The sequence below is a fragment of the Pygoscelis adeliae genome, unplaced genomic scaffold (genome assembly GCF_000699105.1).
Source record: "Pygoscelis adeliae isolate BGI_AS28 unplaced genomic scaffold, ASM69910v1 Scaffold71, whole genome shotgun sequence".
NCBI lineage: Eukaryota > Metazoa > Chordata > Aves > Sphenisciformes > Spheniscidae > Pygoscelis > Pygoscelis adeliae.
Genome location: NW_008824356.1, coordinates 8,892,142 through 8,902,279, shown reverse-complemented (window position 1 = coordinate 8,902,279; position 10,138 = coordinate 8,892,142).

The following is a 10,138-nucleotide window of genomic DNA, read 5'->3' as shown; positions in this document are numbered from 1 at the left end:
TAGAGTGACTGGTTTCAAGGCAGACATAAATGATAAACTGCTTAAAAAGCTTCAGGTGTTAAACCTATGTCTTCATAAAGCTACTTTAATTTGGTGTGAAAGTAACTACTGGAGAAGTAGCTTCGTAACACCCAGAGAGAAATTCAAAGTATGTGTTGTCAGCTGAATTTTCCTTGCCACTTTGGTGAGAAATCAGAGGAAGTCTGTATCAATTCAGCTGCATGTGCCACAAACCAGCAGGACTGAGATTACCATTATGCTCTCACGCTGCGGATCAGACACCAAATTTTGTGCTCCCCTCCCCTGCATTTGGTCAGGACAGAGACGTCTCAGGCTGGGTTTTGAAATCTGGAGTGCTATAAGAACAAGTTATAATGAATACCACAGAAAATGGGAGAGAACAGGAAGATAGTAATCTGAAATTTTTCAGCATTAGTCAGTAAAAAGTAGTGAAGAACTTAGTGGCTAAAAAGGTAATACTGGAGCACCTGTCACAGGTGAGTCTTGAAGCCTTTTTCTATTAAAAATCTGTTCTTCAAAGTGCTCTAAAATCTGCATGCTTTCTTAAAATGCACCTACATTAGTGCTTCAGCTTCAGTTCAGACATAGCTTTGATTCAGCTCTGCCACCTTCCTGCCAACTGTCTCCATTTGCCTATCATCGATCTCAGTTTCTGAGTGGTTTCAGTGCTTGCACGCTAAATTCCTTTCAGAGGAAACTAAATGAACAGCTCTGCTCTGCATGTACTTCAGCATTTAATGGGCACACAGGGTTGTGAATCCATCTATGAGCCAAATTAGTGCAAGATCCCCCCCAGTGGTTACCTAACACCCATCTACGACTGAAATGCTCTTGAACCCTTAAAAGATCCCGTGACAACCTGGAGCAATTCACATTTTGCAAAGGACCAAGTGCAGTGTTTCCATCTGGCACCAACCGCCAGCCCTCTACTGACTTTATTCCAATTGATCTATCAGGTACTCCTTCTGAAGAAGACACATTTTACACCTTTGCCCAGCATTTACCTGGTCTACATTTTGCTGCCATATCCCTTTCTGAATCTTTATCTTTATTTTACTCCCTTTCTCCCCTGCTTTTTAATTTCTTTAAATTCTCTCAGCATGTTGGCACCTAGTCCTTTCTCCCAGCAGAAAATTCAAAGTGGTGCAATTTGACAAACCAAGGAAGTACACTTACTCACGAAATTTGCTTGAAGACTGGCAAGATTTTCTTAGGAGTTAGGGTTATATGGTGGCAGTATCAGAACACTGCAAACCTCCTGTTCACTGCTCGCTGAGACAAATGGTGATCAATACCCACTCACATTTGGAAAAAAGAGAAGGCATTTTGCAGAAAGACAAGAGACGCAACACGCTTCAAGGTGGCAAAATATGTGCCCATTTGTTGGGACCACTGTGCTGAAACTGCACCTCCACTGGATTTTTTGTTCTCTGCTTTTCCAGGTGATCCCACGGCACCATCGCCAAGAGTGGGCCATCAGCATTGTTCTGGCCTCCCCAACCTTGTGCCCCATAGAAAACATTTGCAAGGACACAGCCTAGGGTGCTGCTTTACCCCACCCAAACTCCCTCTGTGGTACCTTTACCAGCTCCCAATACCAAACCAGTTAGATGGAAAAGCAGCACTGATTTTCTGTTCACATTTATTCCAGGCTGGGGAGGCGGAGAGAGGATGATTGAGGTTTCTTGTACAATAATAGCATTGTGCTCAGAAATGCAGAGAAGTGCTATATATCAGAAAGCAGAGTGATGGCAAGGGCTTTCATGCTTCTAAAAGCAATTCTCACAAAGCCATGTAGCAGCTACCTGTGTCAGAAACTACCCACCCACTCCCCATCTTCTTTGAATGCCAAGCTCAGCCTCAACATCAAAAAGAGCCGTGAATGTGATGTGCAGTGATAAAACGGCCCTGCTAGACTTCCACAATAACCTCACTCAGTGAATGCCCTGTCCCTCGCAGGAAGCAGTGGTGAGAGCACTGTTAAAGGCACAATTTATCCCTCTGCAATGGTTTGTCCTAACTCCCTTAACCAGAAGAATTAAGCAAGAGCTATAAGCAGGTTTAAGGGAACATGGAACATGCTGCTGTTCCTGAATGCCTGCTGTGTGCATGCAGGGTGTTCACCTCTTATCTGAGAGTGGCCTGCAAGAATTGTGAGTTTTCCCAAACACATTCAGTTTTTTCCTTGATTTTTATTTCTTCAGTTGGGAAAATATGATGTCTTTTGATTTGGAGCCCTGCTAGTTTTTTTAGTCAATGGAAAAGGGGCTGATTTATCTGAAAAATAGAGCAAGTTGCACACAGTCTTTGAAAACACGTGAGAATGACCGATCATATCATGAGGCAAAATACAGCACAAATTATAGAAGCCCACAATGGCTCTCCAAACCCCAGTTCCCATGTTCCTAGGCACCCACAACTGCATGACAAGGTGCTATTTCCCAGTCGGAGGTCTGCTGGACCACAGTAAGAATGCTGATTGAGCGTGGTTTGCACTGGTACTCTGGGAGACAGCTATGGTAATGTGAATGTGTGTCCATGATCAAGGCATAGCAGGACGCACACATCACCATGTATCACAGCCACGGCTCTGACAGCCTTCTCCAGTTAAAACCTGCACCGTTCATTACATCTTCACTTAAGAGAGGTACCCTAACACAGACAAGTGAGGCATCATCCAGGTATCTCCAGTAGCTATTGCCAGCTCCAGGAACAGAGTTAAGATTCAGTCAGAATATTTTAACTATATCTCCTGTTTGTCAAGAGTTTGTGGCAGAAAGTACCTTAACTTCAGTTTGTTTCCTGATTTTCATAGGTGTAGGTTTTGCTGAATTTGACATTGTAGAAGAAAGTACATACTACTTGGGAAATATAACCTTATATTGATGACTTGTTTCAGCAACATGTAGACAGAGACAGAAATTGCAAAAGAGGAGCTCATAACTAGCGATAACTCCACTGAGCTCTATGCATGTCGTCATTATCAACATTACTGATGACCTGGATTACTAACAGAGCATTGTAATATTGCTACACTATAGGTTTAGGCTCTCAACACAAAAATTTTCTAAGAAACAGAGGTAGCCTACTGGTCTAGATAGCTATATCCAGCAGTGGCAAGTACTTCTGAAACTGTGAAAGGAAAAAAAATAGAAGAGATATTCAGTCCTAGTAAATACTCTAAATTATGTCACACAGCAGGGGGGTTAAGCAGGTATAAAATGACATATAAACATAAAAGAAAGCATTTAAAAAGATACAAAGAACTTTGACAGATGGAGTTTTATTAACTAGAATTTAAAAAGAAGTGAAAGCAAAACAAAAAGTAAGGATGAGAAACAAAAGATCAAGCTGCTCAGACCTTTCCAAGGAGCACTGAGGGTTTTGAAGTAATCCATTTAGCACACCTTGCAGGATCCTCTTTAGGATGGGAGCACAGAAAAGAAGAGGGATAAAATGAAATGAAGGCACTGTGGAAAGATTACCTTATAAATGAAGAAAGGGAAGAGAGATTTGTCATAACCAAAAGTCAGGTGCGTGCAAGCAGCAGGGGGAAATGATAATACAGAAGAGAACTCTCTGATCATTTCTGAACAACCGGAAAGGACTTTCAATTTAATAAAGATAGCAGCACCTAGAGAACATACCAAGACATTCTGCAGTCCTAGCAAGCATCTGGCAGGCAATTCCATTACATTTGAGACAGGAACCAAAGACATTACAATACTAATAATGGTTGTTGCATACGTTAGGAGACAAGGGGCTAACAGAGGTTCACGTCACACTGAGGCGTTTTGACAATGATTGAATTTCAGTAATCAAAACACTATATAAAAATAAAAAGCCCAGGCAGTTTAATACCCCAGGCAGAGAATCAGTGTAAACCCCAGTTTCACCAGTTTTTAAGGAAGAAATACAGCACTTTTAAGTGACATGTGGAGATAGAAAACAGGGTATTGAAAACAGGGCATAGAAAATGGGGCACATTTTGTGCTAAGCATGGTCATCTGAGGTCCACAGTAGGGAAGCTGTCTTACTACATTTCTTCCTCTTGTTCGTTCCACTCCTTAAAATCCACGCTGCAAGCTTCCTCTAACCCTGACTTCGGTGAGAGCAGAGTGTGCCTTAAAGGAATGAGCACTAGCAGGAAGGTCCAGAGAATTTGAACTACTCAGCATGCAAAATTGGCTTCTTAAGAAATAGTTCTCACCTGTGAGCTCTAATAAATGATTACAGCATTTAAGAACAAGTTAGGACAGTTATTTTTATATAATATACAAGATAAATATATATATTTATTAGAAATATATTTATATATTTCTAATATATAAATATATTAATATAATATATATTAGAAATATATACAATATACAAAATAAAAATATACAAAGTATATTTTTAACATTAATGTACAAGGAGTAAGGTACATGCCATTGATAAGCAAGACAGGAAGGCTGTACCAGAGCTGTGGTACTGCAGATGTAGTCTTTGCCTCGCCAAGCTTCTTTTGTTCTTTTTCCCCCCACTGTCACTGATTCAATGGCGTTACCTACTCAATGCATGCAATTCATATTAGAAGCATATGTTTTCATCGACTGCACCTTCTATTTGCACATGTACAGTTTGTGATGAAAAGCAGTACAGCTGAAGTTAGCATTCAAAAACCTTAGAAAAGTAAGTTAACACTGGCTTTTGAGGCTGGAGGCAATTAGCAATGTGTTCCTATATGTACTTTGGCAATTAGAAAACATTTTTTCCCTACTCCAGAAAAACAAGCAATCATCCATTTCCTCCTTCCCATGTTCAAGGCCGTTCTTGTGAAGGAAATAATGAAAATGCAGCAACAAGCATGTGGCTAGCTAGGTAGTCACATGATATTGCGCTGCCTGTAATACTAAACAGGTTGGATGATTCTTGCAGAACCCCTTCCCAACCTTTTGCCAAGCTTACTAGTTGACAGGTCTCTTCTTTAGGTAGCCTGGGGTTGCTCTGGTACTTCAAAAAATATATGCAATAACGGTGCCTTTCTTCTCCTAATGGACAAACCTGAGAAAAAAATTATTTTCCTTTTCTTTCAAGGAGCTATGTATATTCCTTAACCCTACACAGTATTACTTACACTCAGTCCAGGACAAGCTAGTTGTGTATTTATTTGCTGGTGGACTTGGGAGCAAGCCTAAGGTTTATGAAGGGAAGAACTCAGTAAAATTCCAGATTTAGGCTGGGGAAAAACAACTGAAGGTTTAGTCACTAATGTGAGCTCTCCACTTCTTAAATTTTCTCCATGAGACTAGAAATGCCTCAAGAAGCGACGACTTCTCCACAAGAAGTTCCCTTGCATTTCTCCTTCGTTATGACCCAGAAGTATGAGTCTTTAAGGTCTGACTTTTCATTTAAAAACTGAATAAAAATTCTTCAAAATCTTCAAAATCACTTTCATTTTTACATACTTCTACTGGCAATTTAGTATTATTTATTATCAGTCTCCCTTGACAACTCTTAGCAGTGTTTAAGGCTTATTAAAGAAATTTTGCTTATTATGCTAAACAAGGAAGTTAACAAAAGCTGCCATATAAACCAGTGCTAAGGGCGATAGTCACTTTGCACTGAACACGGGCACTTACTGGGAATGATCAGTCATTCCTTTTTAATCTTTTACCACAGGAAAAAGAAATTCACCTTTAGAGCATTGAACAAATTTTGAGAAAGTTCTCACGTACTCCTCTTGCTGATATAATGATGCACTCGTCCTTCACTGCTCTGAAAAAAAATGACCCTTGAAACAGGCAACCTCCTTCCTTGTCATGTATCCAAGCATCAGTAACACAAAGGTCCCTCTCACTAAAACACCTTGGTCACACCAGCCTTGATCCAACAGCAGAGTGTATTGCTCTCCTTGAAGCGCCCCCAAACCATCAGTTCAAATTTAATGCATCTTCAGTCACAGATTTAAGTAGTTGAAGGCTTCAGAAGCTGTTAAAACCTGTTTACAGATCTAGATTTGACAGTACACCCATGCAAATCTGAACTGATTTTTAACCATTTCCTGACTGATGTACAGCCATTGAAATATGCCTGATTAGTAGCCCCTTTTACCACGAAGAAACACAAGGTTGGGAATGGCTCTGCGACCTTTCATTGCAATTGGCATTTTGCTTCTAAAGAGTATAAGGAGTGAATTGATTTGACATTAAGTTCTCAGCTGGGCTTTCTGCTAAATGGTATTTTAAATGGTTGTTGTGACAGTGATATCAGCCTACTCGTTCTGGTTCTTACCCAAGCCACCTCTTTCATACAGGTCACTGAAAGGCTGTCATGTAGCAACATTTGGTCACAGAAGTGGATTCACAGAAACAACCTATAGTCTGAAAAACTTCATATCCCATTTCCAAATTAGTGGGCCCACTGGGGCATGATATATTTCACATACGGCAGATATGTGATATGGCAGAAAGCAAAAAAGCCCAGAAAGTGATGAAACTTAGTAAAAACACAAAAGTGCCATTTCTGATAAACTTGACTGTTTTATCAAAGCTGGAAATGGGAAACAAACTGTCCATGACAAATTTAATGAGACCACATTTCAGTCTTTACAATCTGGCTCCATCAGATAAGCTTACAGACTATTTTGTCTTTTCACCTTGGTGATTCTATGCAAATTATGGCCGGAGACATGAGTGAAAAGGAATTTTGTGATCCCATTTCTAATAGAACACATCACCTGAATATATCACGATGAGTTCTGTTTAGGTACAGGGTGGGGATGGCCAGGGCAACCTGTAGGTTGCCCTGTTCTGTAGGTACAGGGGGTACCCACACCAGGCAAGGTGTGGGTAAGCCACACACAGAAGAGCTCACCTAACCCAGTGTAACAGTAAGGAAGGTAAGAAAACTGCTCCTTACAATCAGGTTTCAAGGAAACATTAAGATACATCAATAGATTTGCTAAGTGCAACAATATGGATTAGTATATGACAACATTAAACCTGCTTATTCAGGGTTTGTGAAACCATCAGTCTTTTTCACACATCCTAAACTAACACATATTAAAAATAAGCCGGTATAAAAGCAATGGGGCAAACTTCATGTTCCTGAAACTTTGGCAAAGCTCCCATCAAATGAGGAACACATGCAAGGTTCTGACCTTATATGTCTCAGTATGTTAAATTAAATATTTGGCTCTGGGACAGCTGGAGTCTATATTTTGCATTAAAAGGGTAGTTTGATTAATTTTTCTCCCTTTTACAAAGGCTAGGAGCTTTGAACCTGAATAAGCTTCAAGTTGGCTAACTATTAGAAACCCAATTTAGAGAAAGCCAGCATAGTAGAAGGAAGGCAAGAATATATTTTTCTTAGGCAAGTCCCTCTCACCGACGTCATTCAGGTTTGCTTTTGTTTTCACACTTTTCAAAAATAGCCTTGAAAGCTCTCTTAAGTGTCTCTGAGACAAAATGACACGTTCATCTGAAATTCCTGAAACCCAAACTTGAAGAGCTGACTGCTTCTTTGGGGCTACTGGAATCATTCTGCATTTCACTGCATGAGCTGATTATTGCTACAAATACCAGCACAAATTAAAAGAAGACAGCAGAGGGAATGGTTGAGTACAACACAATGGGAAGCAGCAGGATGCACAGAGGTGGTGCAGGACTTGGTGTGAGTCAGCAGTTGAAAAATGGAGACAACATACTATTTGAAAATAGATAAAGAAAAGGATACATGTCAGAATTCAGGTTTCATCTTTCTTATCTCTTCATGGCTGCTTCTCATTACTTGAGTTACCATGACTTCAGTATGAAGTGATGGTAGAGTAGTCAAAACCAACTTGAAAAATAGCGTTTCCTCAGAGCAAGCGGGACAAAGTATGAAAGAAAAAACAAAAATGCTCTTACTTACAGCTATGTCCAAGCAACTCTCACAGTAATTACTGGACTTTATCCACATAATACTTTGAAGTCTGAAGGAACATGTCTATTTTGTAAGTGGATTATTGAGCAAATTATGCAAGGAACTCTAAACTACGTGCTGTGCGGTAAAGAGTCATCTCAAACAAATGCAATCAGCTGATATTCAGCAAGAAGAACAAACATTTGCACTATCTGGCTAATTCCAAACTGGCAAATAAGAATTGTCACAGGGAACGGATAATCACCTGTACTGTTAGAGTGACTTGGAGCACAGCTCCAAAGGCAGGGAACACGATCAGAAGGCATGTCCGGGACGGGGGGGCAGGGGGAGTTGTCCCAAGTGAGGCTGATCAGGGCAATTAAGACCTACTGGTGCACTCAGGACCCTGAAACTTCTTTGTCTCAAGGCATTAGGGGTAAAAAAAACCTTAGAAACAGCAAAAATCCATAGGGGAATGAAAGACAATCTTCATGGACATCTATAAGAAAATAGTTCAGGACCAGTGAACCTCTGAACATATACGAGGTGGTAGCAAGGACACTCAAGAAGACAAGCTACTGGTGGACTAATGCATACAGTCCCAGTTTGAACTTAAAGTCCCATGTTTGGGCCCAGGATTACAAATACTGGTCCAGTGCTGTTCAGCAGAGTTCTCTTTCTCATGACAAATTGACATTCATCACCCAGGACTCAGCTGAGATATTCTGGGTCTGTAATTTAAGAAGTGCCTCTTCTTCCCCTCCAACTATGTCTAGCACAAAGAGGCAGACATCACTAATGAAGGCTCTTTTTCAATGCTGCCCTCTTATCATTTTTGCCACCAAGTCTGTGGTAAAGTCCAGAGCAGAAAGCAACTATAATGAACTCTAGTGGCTCCTGCATTTGACTTTCAGAAACAAGAAGGAGAGTGGGCACACAGACATATTTTCAGACCAGGTGACACTGTGAAGCCTTTGACAATGGCACTGTGCACCTAAATCACACAAAAATTCAGAACTGATCATTGCAACATCCATCTGTCCTTCACGGTTATCTCCCCTGGCAGTCAGGCAGCTGATTGCACTCTCAGACCCTTCAGGACTGCAGGGACTACCTGGAGCAGCATAGTTACTGCCAACAGCCATATCATATAGGACCATACTGGTTATCTGGCATCTGGCACAATGCGCGGTGGTGACATCCAAAGCTCACACAGCCTGATACACACTGGTGGGAAGAAGATCCACCTCTGGCTTCATAAATGAAAAGTGTACTAGTAGTGTGGATGCTGTCAGTACAGCCAACCTACACGTGTCCTGGGGAGACCACCACAGACCTCCTCTATCAGTTTTCATATCTTAATAAACATTGCCAATTTGGCCATGGGTACATGATCTGATTAACTGCCTCAAAGACTCTGTCTACTTATTAGTAAAAATTAGCAGTATTTTTCAATTTTCAACTGAAATTGAAATGTGTTCAATTTTAGAGTAGAAATTTTTGACATTACTGAATTTTTTTATGTTTCTTTCTTCAGTATGAAATTTCAAACACTGGAACATGTTGATGAATTGGTATTTGCCAGAAGAAATGCATCCAGTTGTGTACAGCTGAGGTCAGTTTAACACAGACATACCTCAATATAGCCATCACATTTCTCCTTCCTAGGCTGTCACATAACAAATGTTTATTCAGAAAAAAAAAAAAACAATTCGTTGGCCTATAGCCCTCATCGCTGAGTCAGGAGTAACAGATATTATGTTATTGCCTGGTGGGCTGATCAAAATTAGAGTAAGTGTTGTCACTGCACCCTAAATCTGAAAAAAGACAGTGAAGGGAGCAAGCGCCCTTTCAGCCAAGGACAGCACAAGTGAGACTTTGCAATACATATGGATAAAATAGTGGATAACTGTACCATAATATGTTTTTTCCCTTGGATTCATTCAGTCAGTTTTTGTTTATTTTCTTTTTGTTGTTGACTGGAACAATAAAGAAGGTGGAACATATAATACAAGCCTGAGGGGTACAGTAATAAACCCACAGTTATTAATGATCTGTCCTGGTTCTAGCAATGAGACCCTGACAGCTGTCAGGTTTCAGATGCATCAGATGCATGTTGTGAAATGTAGTGAGAATATCCAAGGCCTGTTATGATTCTCAGTGTTGCATATGCCTGGCCTTGGGAAGTCTGACAAGCCCTTTGGAATTATGCATCATACATTAATATGAC